Source organism: Cotesia glomerata, linkage group LG1 (genome assembly GCF_020080835.1).
Source record: "Cotesia glomerata isolate CgM1 linkage group LG1, MPM_Cglom_v2.3, whole genome shotgun sequence".
Taxonomy (NCBI): Eukaryota; Metazoa; Arthropoda; class Insecta; order Hymenoptera; family Braconidae; genus Cotesia; species Cotesia glomerata.
Genome location: NC_058158.1, coordinates 18171444 through 18183519, shown reverse-complemented (window position 1 = coordinate 18183519; position 12076 = coordinate 18171444). Strand labels below are relative to the sequence as shown.

Here is a 12076-nt window from a genome sequence, read left to right as displayed (position 1 = left end):
CATAAAGATGATATTTTCTTAGAGGGATATGAAATTGTGCATCGAGTAAATGTAACACACACTCGAATCAGACATCCATATGGATTAGTAATATATTGTAGAAAAGATAAAAAATTGACAATTCATTATAATCATAATAATGAACAAAAATCGCAATCTTGCTCGCTTGTTACAGGCTTATATAATGATATTGCAATATGTACTGGGTATAAACCACCATCGACGAAATATTCATCAATAAAAACTAAAATAGAAGAAATGATAAATATGGCTGAGAAAAAAAGTAAAAAAATAATTTTTATAGGTGATTTTAACATAGATTTAAGTAATGAACCATCACATTCATTTTTTAAAATGTTAGAATCTAGACAATTACATTCAATACTAAAAACTAATGAAATCACCACAAATTCAACGACAGCAATTGATATAATTTATGCTAATTTTCAATTAAATTATGGAATAACTGAAACACTTTTTGGACACCATAAACAACTCTCTTGTATTCTTAATAAATTGATATCAAGTAAAAATAAAGATAATATTGATAGTTTAGAATCAAATGTTAATAAAAAAAAATTTAATCAGGATCAACATGAACTTACGTTAGTTGAAGCAATTAGTGAAGGAAAATGGTTAAAAAAGAACTTAATCAATTCGAAAACTATTACAAAAAATGATATAAAAATGATTAATAAATTACGAGAATTTGTTAAAGAAAAAATTTTTAAATTTAAAAACAAACAAGTTTTTAATGATGATGATAAAATTCCAGCATCACTCAGAAAACATTTCATCACATTAAACATGAAAAAAAGTCGAAATTCTTTTTATTGCGCTATTACAACGTTAATAAGTGCTGGAAATGATTTAATGTCATGTTTAAAAATATTAGAAGCAATCCACTTTGTTATAAATGATAAATTTAAGGAGAATATTCCGGGTGTATTATTTCAAACAATATCTTTTAGGAATATTTTAGACGACCAGCAGAATGCAGAAATAGGAAACATCATAATGATATCAGCGATAATACATCGGCCGATTAATATTATAACAGAAAATGAATCTACGAGTGTGAGGGTTGCTACTATTGAAAATAAAGAGGAATTTTTTATTTACTTGGATTCTGATTCAAAACAATATACAGCACTATTAAGAGCCGTATTGCACTATCAATTGACTCTAGTTAACTTAAAAGTTAGCGTCAATTCACGAATTCTGAATTAATACATTTTGCGTTTCTAAGAAGGTTGAGCTCACCTCGTTTGTGTTGTTTGCGACGGCAATTTACACATATTCTTTATTCGCACTATACGCTTTGCGTTCTTACTTGTACATTTTTTCATTCGAGGAGGTTTTTTCTCAGTCCAACTGAGTTTTCATCCTCTGGGGATAAATAAATCTTCATTTTATTCCCCTACAAATCGACGCATAATTTATTTAATATCCTAATCCCAAATTAATTATAATTTTTCAAACAATTACGGAAACTATCCTAAGTGGATAGTTTTCGACAAAACAGATATTAATATATAATCTATCATATTACTACCTTCTTTTGAGAAAAGATTTAAATTTAATTAAATAAATTTAAAGTTTTACATATATTATAAATTAACTCTGATTTTAAGAATAAAAAAAAAAAAAAAAAAAAAAAACAGAAAAATGAAATCATAATCGTAAAATGCATAGAAAAAAAAAATTAAGAAAAAAATCTGTTTGTGTATTTTTTCAAATAATTACTTGTTCAATAATGAATTTATTTATTTGAGAATTCCTATCAGAATAAAAAATATTTCTCGTTTTTTTTTGTAATTTAAATATTTAACAAGTCTCATTTATTAAAATAAATATTCATTTTCTGTAATTAACTTAGTTTCAACCTAAAATCATTGACACATAACAAGACAGATATGTACATTTATAACAATCACAAGTAAGGTTAGGCTTGTATACATAAGTAATAGAGTGAGCGCGACAAACGCGACTACCGACTTTCAGACTTTCTGCCGCCTCGTGTCTCGTTGTCAGTGCATGAATACATTTTTTCGGCTCCCCGTCGTAGAGCGCATGCGCGACTCGACCACGGCATAAATGTGAGGCTTTCTGCCGTGAAATCGCAGCGGGAACCTCGTACTTTCGACCAGCGTAGTAAGAAAAAATAATTAATTATAAATTATAGTTTTTATTTATAGTTTATTATTCAAATTACAGATAAAGAAATAAAATAATGAACGAGCAGAAATACTACAGTTGGATAATTTTATTGCAATATTAATTACAATTTATATTAATTTTATCAACCGTGATTTTATTATATAAATAATCACCGAATAGGTGATAACGGGTTAAAAGAATAAATTAAAATATTTAATATCAACAGTTATTTATTAAAATTTTCAATTTTAAATTGATTTAAAAATTACATCATATTTACAATTAAATATTCATTAGATATATAAAAAATGAAAAAAAAGTCATCGCAGCTTCGAACCACCAATATCGAATGCGAGGGACAAAAACATTGCTAAGCGGCTATTGCACCAGCTTAACAATCGATGATCACAGCTTGTATAAAAATTGTGTTTGACACTTAAAACTTCGGGTGGGCAGCATCTCTACAGAAAATTTCTCTACATTTTATAATCCCTTAGGAGAAATCTTTATTTTAAAGAAATCTCGGTATAAAACTCTACAATGAAAACAAATCAATTCGAAAAATCCTTTCTTTTTTTCTCTCAGGAAACAATCCATTACATCTCTTAGAAACAAAAGCTCGATATTTTGCTGAATTCATGTGTATTTTTTTTTAATTAAAATAATCAAAATATAAAGTTGTAATGATTAATAATTATAACATCTAGAAAATTTTTTTTTTTAATCTAGTTTTCATCGGACGCCCGGGTAAAAAAGATTATATATAATTATACATAACTTATATATAAAAAATGGCCCTATATAATTATATAGAATCATATATCTTCTAATATATAAAATTCTCGTGTCACGGGGTTCGAACTTGAACTCCTCCGAAACGGCTCGACCGATTTTTGTGATCCTTAGCGTGATTGTCGGCCAGGGTGGAGAATCGGCCAACATCTTTTTTTCATCGCCCTAAATGTTAAGGGTAGTCCACCCCTAAATTTTTTTTTTTAGTTTTTAGGCAAAATTTTTTGTTTTTATTTTTTTATGACACAGCATACAAAAATACATACAACCCTAAATTTTCACCCCTCTACGATGAACCCTTATATTTAATTTGTTAATTATAAACTTTAATTTTTTGGCAAAATTTTTTTTTTTATTTTTTGATGACTCACAATTAAAAATCTCATATAACTCTCCATTTTTCACCCCTCTACGATCCACCCCTATTTTTCATTTGTTAATTATAAACTTTAATTTTTTTAACAAGAATTTTTTCATTTTGTCAATTATAAAATTGCATTTAACCGATATTGCACGGAAATACGTAAAAGTGAAAATTTCATCAAGTTTCGAAAATTTTTGAATTGCTTTCATTTCTTAACTAACTGACAAATTTGGCTCATCCCAGAACTTAACGTCAGAAATCGTTCTGAGAATGATTATGTTACGTTCTATTGAGATCTTCCACTCTCATGCCATATACGTACACTCTTACAATAAATAAGATATATTTTCATACTCTATAAATAATCCACATGGCAAAACAAAGTTTGCCGGGTCAGCTAGTAATTAGATATAATTATATAAAATCATATATAATTATTTCTAGAAAAATTAAAAAAAATTCGGCGAGCGCGGGGATCGAACCGGGGAGCTGGCACTTCAAAGACTGACGCGCTACCCGTTAACCTACTTGAGACTTACTTGTGGAGCAGACTTTGAAGTAACTACAACTAATGCAAATCGTAAACATGATCAATTTTTATAAGTTAACTAAATTAATGCAGTTCTTATTATTTCATCTACAAAAAATACTATAGATCAATAGATTATTAATGATTGGAGTAGCAGACTCTGAGATAAAAAAATTAAATACAATTGTATATGATTCATATATAATTATATATGATTTCCGTATAGTTGCACTGATAGAAGGATTTGTTTATATTCAATAAGCTTTATTAACTATTAATAAATGATTTTTTAACATCATAGGATTTAATTAATATTTATTAACAGTTAATAAATTATTTATTAAATACGATTCATTAAACGTTAATAAAAAATTGTTAACAGTTAACAAATATTTTTTAACTATTAATAAATACTTTTTAAGTAATAATAAATGTACTTTCCTCCCAAATAAATATTTATTGAATGTTAAAAAACAATTATTAAAATGTAAAAAATTAAAAAATTGTCTTCAAACAAATTAAATTTCTAATAGTTAATAAATCCTTTCATCAGTTTACATATCATTATATATAATTGTATATAATAATGTTTGTAACTTTTGTACAATTCTTTGTACAATTATATGGAATTATATATGATTATATAAAATTATTGGAAAAATGTTACATCTAATTATATACTATTATTTATAATCATATGCATTTATATATAATTATATGTAATTATATATAATTAAATGTAATAATATATGATAATATATAATTATTAAAAAATGCTGCATCTAATTATATATAATCATATATAATTATATGCAATTATATGTTATTATATGTAATTATATATAATTATTAAAAAATACTGCATCCAATTATATATTATTATATATAATTACATATAATCATATATTATTATATGTAAGTAATATATAATTATATATAAGTAATATATAATAACATATAAATATATATAATTATATCCGAACAAAAACAGTTTCACTGTAAAAAAATCGCGCCAAGTCCACGTTCATAAGACTATTAAGAAAAAAAAATTTTTTTCTCTTCACAAAAAGATATAAAATAAAAAAATTAAAAAATCCAAGTAACCGATATGATTGTATATGATTTTCGGAAATTAAAAAAAAATTTTGTTGTAAATTTAAAAATTAAAAAAAAAATTCATTAAAAAATTATATCATAATTTCAATTAAATATTCATTAGATATATAATAAAAAAAAAAAAAATTAAAAAAATTATCATAGGTTCGAACCGGCAATTTGAGGATGTGAGACAATACTATTATCGCGCAGCTATTACACCACTTGGTAGATGACTGATCATAGCTTATATAAAAATTGTGTTTGAGACTTCAAACTTCAATGAATAATAACAATAATTATTTGTTTTTATTATTAGCATTTAATTAATAATTATCCGCTAAAAAACGATAAATTTCCATCCACACGTACGGAGAGTGACAAATGTGTATGTTACCTCTTTAGTACGTAACTCACGTAGCCTGACTGGACACACATCATTCAATGTAACATGACGCGCGCGGCATTGTAAGAGGGAAAATCCTATCAAACGATTCAGCCACTCTGGTTGCTGTAATTTTTAATATTGCTAGAGACATCTATCGTTTCTTTTCTGTAAGGAATTCTAACACATCCACAGTAGTTGCAAACAAATATAGCAGATGGAGTTACTCATGAAAACTACGAATTTGTTTACATGACGCCATATTGCTTGTTTTTATCATCGTGTTATCATTGATTTAGGTCTTTGGATGCTATTTTTATTAGTCACTATAAAAAAACGTAATCGTATACTAAATCAATGTAATTTACCAATACAAATTTTATTTCAGAGCGTTTTTTTCGATATTTGCCTGCATCTTTGAAATATAATACATAATTTGAAGTCGCGATCTGCACGGCATATTTGTGTCTAATTTGCAAAGATTACTATATTTTTTTTTATTCTATTTCGAAAAAATGGCTCAGCTATCTAATAGATAAATAATGACAGGAATAGGCATGTAAAATTTTAATTGTTTTTATGCAGAATTGTTGATTTGCGAGCTCATGCTGTAATTGCCTACCACGATCGATAATGTGGTATGGGGACCGGCTCTTAAGAAAAAATGAAAAACAGAATAGCGTACCGTTAGTGATTACTATGAAAATTGATTTCAATAACTTTATTTATTTTAAGAATGAAAGTAGTATTGTTGAAAATTTCAAAAAATTCAGAAGCCTAGATTATGATAAAACAAAAAAAAAAAGCAAATCTCCATTAAAACGAAAAATAAAAAATATCATCAATGACTCCCAAGTCAGTGTATTAAGCCATAAACAAGATTGTATTATTGAGAAGAGTATTGATAATATTGATAAGTCTACTACACTTATCGTACAAAAAATTCTGAAAGAAGTTCATAAGAGCACATCTTTTGCGGAAATTAATAATATTTTAAGTAATCATCAAACAATTATTTTAGAAATTTACAACAATATAAAAAAAAAATTTGAAACTAACTGTAACAATTGTATTGATAAAAATTACTCTACAAAAAAGTATGTTTCATCGAAAAGGTTTCCAAAATTTTTATTAAATAGTTTTGTTATTGATAATGTTGAACCAGATGGCAATTGTTACTTTCGATCGGTTGCTAAAATTCTTTTAGATGATGAAGACAGATTCCGTGAAGTTAAAATTTTTATCTTACATCATATCATGATGAATTCAAATTTTTACGAAGTATTATGTACATCGAGAGATATTGAAGTACTGAATGACAACGATGTAAATAAAATTTTAGAGAATCCAAAAATAGATGATTTTTTAAGAATGATTGCTGCGGACGGAATTTGGGGTAATGAAGGTTCGATAATTGCCCTAAGTAATGCATTAAATGCTCCATTATATGTATTTATGGTGAGTGGCATTACAGAAAAACTACAGACAATTATCGAAACAAAACCGATAAATACAGAAACGGAAACAATAAATATAGAATCAAAAGCATTAACAATAATTAATACCGACAATACTCACTTCTTAGTAGGTCGATTGAATAATGATGTTGAAAATATTGATCAGTTCATGAAAATTAATGAAGAAGAATTAAAAAATGTAACTCGAATTGAATATAATATCAGAGATTTGTATGAAAAAAATAATATTGCCTATACACCAATAAATTAAAATGATAAAAATAGATTTTACTTTTAAGAATTTAATTTTTTCGAGTATTTTCCGTAACTGGATCTAAATACATATTGAAAGGTTATCTTCGAATTATAAATAGAATAGAAAATAAAATAATAATTTTTGAACAAAAAAAAAATGAAAATAATTAATGATATAATAATAAAATATGACAATGACAGTTTGATATATGATGAGTTAATAACAAAAGAAATGTAAAATAAAAAAAAAAATTGAATGATAAATAAAAATGACTTATAAAATTTGAGAGAATAAATCGAAACTATTTTAACTAACATTAACTTTGTCAATATTGAGAATTTCAATCATGTCGTAGGTAAAAAGTTTATTAAATGAACAATATAAAACATGTTTTTAATAATCAACTTTTTTTATTAATAATACAGGGAATTAAAATAAAGTCGACGAAATTAACTCAATAAATTAATATTTAGTTAATAGTTTATTAATTAGATTTTTAATTATAATTGTTGTAAAAAATTTAGATAACTTGGGCGGTATTGAGAATTTTGAACGGTATGTTCGGTTGACGAGTCGCGGTATGCTTTACTCGGTTCTTAGGTTGTAACTGTTTGAGTATGACTGACTTCAAAAACTATTTTTCTTTTCGTTCTGAAGTCTACAGGATAGGAAGGATACCCAGGGGGCGGGGTGTTTTACCAAAATACACCTACGATTGGTACTTGAAAGAAAGTGGGTGAAAAGAATATGCTTTAGCAAGAAGACAATCTGAACTTTAAGGAAAAGAGACAAGACATGTATCCGTTTGACAAAATATTTTCTAAGTAGAAAATAAGATCATAAAACGATAAAATACAGATGTCCAAAAAGCAGAACCTTTGTTAATAAAGGATTAAAAAAACCTAAGAGGATTAAATCATAAATAACTAAATCGGTTCGTATCTCATTACCGCTCAAGTTTTACAATTACCAAAAATGTTGAATATAATAGCATTTTACGATACCCTAGACATGAAGGTATCGTAAATCAAAGTTATTTCGTACTAAGTAACGAAAGATTTTGTAATACTAACATACAGAACAAAATAAAATGAAGATTTGCTTAGTCACTACGTATACTAAGATAAACAAAAATTAAATTATTATTTAAAATTCACATTTTTAAACAAAACATTTAAAGGACGGATTTGATGATTAATATGAAGAGAATATTATTAGTTGAAGAAAAAATAGAAGAGAAATCTTGAATTATATAAGTTATTTTACCATGGTATAGGCCTACAGGGGACCCGCCATGTAAAAAAAAGGGGACGCGTCGACTAACACAGTACCTCATGGGTGATGTGGAAATCTGTGAAACGACAGATATACTAACGACGGAAATGACCACATATTAAACAGGAAGGATACTTTATATCCTAATTGAGAATATGAATTGAAAAAAAAAAAAGTAAAATAATTAACTCTATGTTGATTGTGTATGTATATATGTATACAGAGCAATTATCAATAAAAATTATTATAACAAATTCATATCTCATAAGGGAAATTTTTAACAATGAAAATTTCTAATCAAGGTTGCATTGAGTATGAAAACAAAAATCAAAGAAAAAAAAAAGAATGAATCGACTAGCTGTTTTAATGTATTGTTAAACTGTATATAAATGCTGACACATGAAATCATTTCCGAAACGAATGCAAAAGTAAAATTTCATTTTTGGGAGGGTCATTCTTAACGCAAAAAATCAATAGATATATGAATTAAAGCTTATTTAATAAGCTTTCAGATGCATTAAACATAAATTTATTAGGATATTGTGTTCAATAGTATTTACATGGAAAAACAGTAAAAAAATGAAAATTTTTGAAATTTTTCAAAAATTTCAAATTGCTCTCATTTCTAAAATAACTGGCCGATTTGGCTCATCTTAGAACTTAACCTCAGAAACCGGTCAAAAAATAAGTATGTTAAATTTTATTGAGATCCGATTAGAATTGCGGAAGTTAGAATAGAGACATAGCCCGTTATATCGTATATATATATATATATATATATATATATATATATATATATATATATATATATATATATATATATATATATATATATACATACATATATAAACTTTTGAACCATATGTATTTTCTGAATCAGTTCGACGAGCTGAGTGAGGAAATAGCAAAATTTTCCAAAAGTTGCGTCATGAGAACCAATACAATATTTAGATTTCTATGAAATCTACTAATTAGGGCTAATGAAGCAATTCGTAAAAGCTCTGGATCTAAGCTCTAAAGCTTTCGAATATTTAAGGGGATTTTTTCCCAAATTATCTGAAGCTAAAGTTAAAGGAGGTATTTTCGTTGGACCGCAAATAAAACAAATAATGAAGAGTGATGACTTTACGAAGCTTCTCAATGCTCGTAAAAAACCAGCCTGGGAAAGTTTTAAAGCAGTAGTTGATGGATTTCTTGGGAATCATAGAGCTATTAACTATACAGAATAGATTGGAAAAATGCTTGAAAGCTTTAAAGTTATGGGCTGCAGAATGTCTCATAAACTTCATATGCTACATTCTCATCTGGACGAATTTAAAGACAACATGGGGGCCTACTCCGAGGAACAAGGAGAACGTTTTCACCAAGATGTGATGGACTTTGAACGGCGATATCAAGGGCAGTATAACGAGAATATGATGGGAGATCACATTTGGGGCTTAGTACGAGAGAGCTCATACGAGCATAAAATAAATACGAAAAATATTCACTTTTAGACATTAATTTCTTGTTATTTTACATCTATATATCATTGTTTATCACAAATCTTGAATAAAAAAGATTCTTCTATCTAAAAAAATGTTTTCTAATTATAATTTACAGTGGAAGTGTAGAAAAAACATAAAAATCAATCATTTTCGCCGAAAAATTGAAAAATTGTCCTAGTTTCTACAAAAGCAAACTTTAATCGGAAAAAAAATTTTTTTCCTTATTTTTGTGGTAGGAGAAACCAAAATTTAACATGTAGAAGTTAGACCCAAAAATCGTGTTGACCGGTGTAATTGATCAATACAAAATTAATATTACAAAATATGTTAAAAACGAAAAAAAAGTAAATATATCAGTGAAGTTAATGACAAATTCAATTAATACAATCAAATTAATGAAAATGTTCTCGAGCACTTACTACCCTTATAATGATTACTACTACCCCCTCCCCCCTATAGAAGACTCTATTGGAACCCCATTACAGCCTTCCCCTTGGACATCGCCCCCATAGAAACCCCATAGCAACCGTTGCTAGGCAATGCTCCCATAACAACAGTTGCCTAGCAACAAGGCTTCACATTTTACCAAACCAACTTTTTATTTGGAGATATATATATCTCTTCACTCATTGTAATTTTTGCAACATTTACTAATTTCACAATCGATTTATTTAGCCTATTCCATGTGTGATGATTTTGATGAGTAATAAAGAAGAGGAATGTTATACTAACATCTTCAGCTACATCAAGAAAGAATTTTCAACATTCACATCACAGTCATACATGTCAGATTTCGAGAAAGGCCTTCACAATGCAATCGAACGTACTTTTCCTGGAATAATGCCAAGGCACTGTTACTTTCACTATGCGCAAGTCAGCATTACAATAAGCAACTTAAGAATAAGCTTTTATTATATTAATTAATAGAAAAAAAATGTATCTTTAATATTTCAGGCCCTGTTTCGCAAGGCAAAAAAATTCGGGCTAATATAAAAAAAAAAAAAAAAACAAAAGAATTGTACCAGAAATTTTTATAGTTCTCCATTTAATTAAGTTATTGGCACTGTTACCTGCCCAATTGATAATGGAAGTATATAATCTAGTGAAAAAAAAGCTAAAGAAACACACGGGGGAACTTTCAATAAATTTTTTTCATATTTTGAAAGTTATTGGCTTTTTAAAATGAAACCTGAAAGCTTTACTGTTTATGGCATGTTAAGTGACAGAACCAACAACCATCAGGAATCTTTTCATCGAAATATAAATAAGTTAGTAGCGGCACATTCACATACCAACGTTTTCATTAGTAAGTATTTGTGTTGAAATAAATTCAAACTTATATTTTTATCAACTTTACACAGTAAAAAATTTTTTGTCAAATTTAACACAAAAATTTGTGTTGATGACTTTTTTTAAACAATTTTCGTTGAATCAACACTCTATTGTGTTGAATCAACATACTAAAATGTTAAATTCTACAAACTAAAATGTTAAATGTTACACAAACATTTTTACACTTTACACAATGACGGAATATTTTTTACTGTGTATCATGATTTAGTGAACAGAAAGTCTCAAACGTAATTAGTATAAATAGCAATGTAATTTTTATTAAATGAGTACAAAAAAATTACGCATATTCTATTTTAGATGGATTAAAAAAAGTTTTTGAAAAATCACGTTGAATTAAGGCGCAAATAGAAATTGGGACGTATTGCACTCTTGAGGCAAAAAAAAAATAGTACAATCTAATCAAGAAATTCCTTCATTTTGGAAAAAATTAGATGCGAAAATGATAACGGGCATAACATTAGAAGACATTGTCGATAAATTAGAAAATTTGTATGTAATCAAGAATTTGAAAAATTATGTATTCAAGATGACTGATCACTTAGATGATTCGACTGACGAAGATGTGAGCAGTGAAGAGGAAAGTAACAATGGTACATCTGAAGAAGACAGCAGTGAAGAGAAAGAAAATGACAGCATATTACACATTTGATTTTTATCTATTTGTTTATAAATTTCTGAACACTGAGAAATATTTTACTGTGATATCTTATTAATAGACTGATTGTACTGTGCGATAAGAAAAAGAAGTTAATTTATGGCGAACATAATCTTATTCAAAGATTTTTCTGGCATTTTATCAGTTACTGCAGGTACGCAGTAATTACTACGATTATTTCAGTGTTTAGTTATGGATATCCCAGCGTAATGTTTTCTTAATAGATTTAATATTTTATGTACTTAACAAAGAAAAATAATTTATAACG

The 12076-nt window shown here is 27.1% G+C and overlaps 1 long non-coding RNA gene across 1 annotated transcript; it reads left to right on the top strand.

Annotated features, from left to right (window-relative positions):
- Positions 1 to 10506: 10506 nt before the first annotated feature.
- Positions 10507 to 11522, top strand: LOC123263107. Its single transcript, XR_006509095.1, has 3 exons — positions 10507 to 10673; positions 10755 to 11106; positions 11451 to 11522. It is a non-coding gene; the product is annotated as an uncharacterized LOC123263107 (long non-coding RNA).
- The last annotated feature ends 554 nt before the right edge of the window (positions 11523 to 12076 follow it).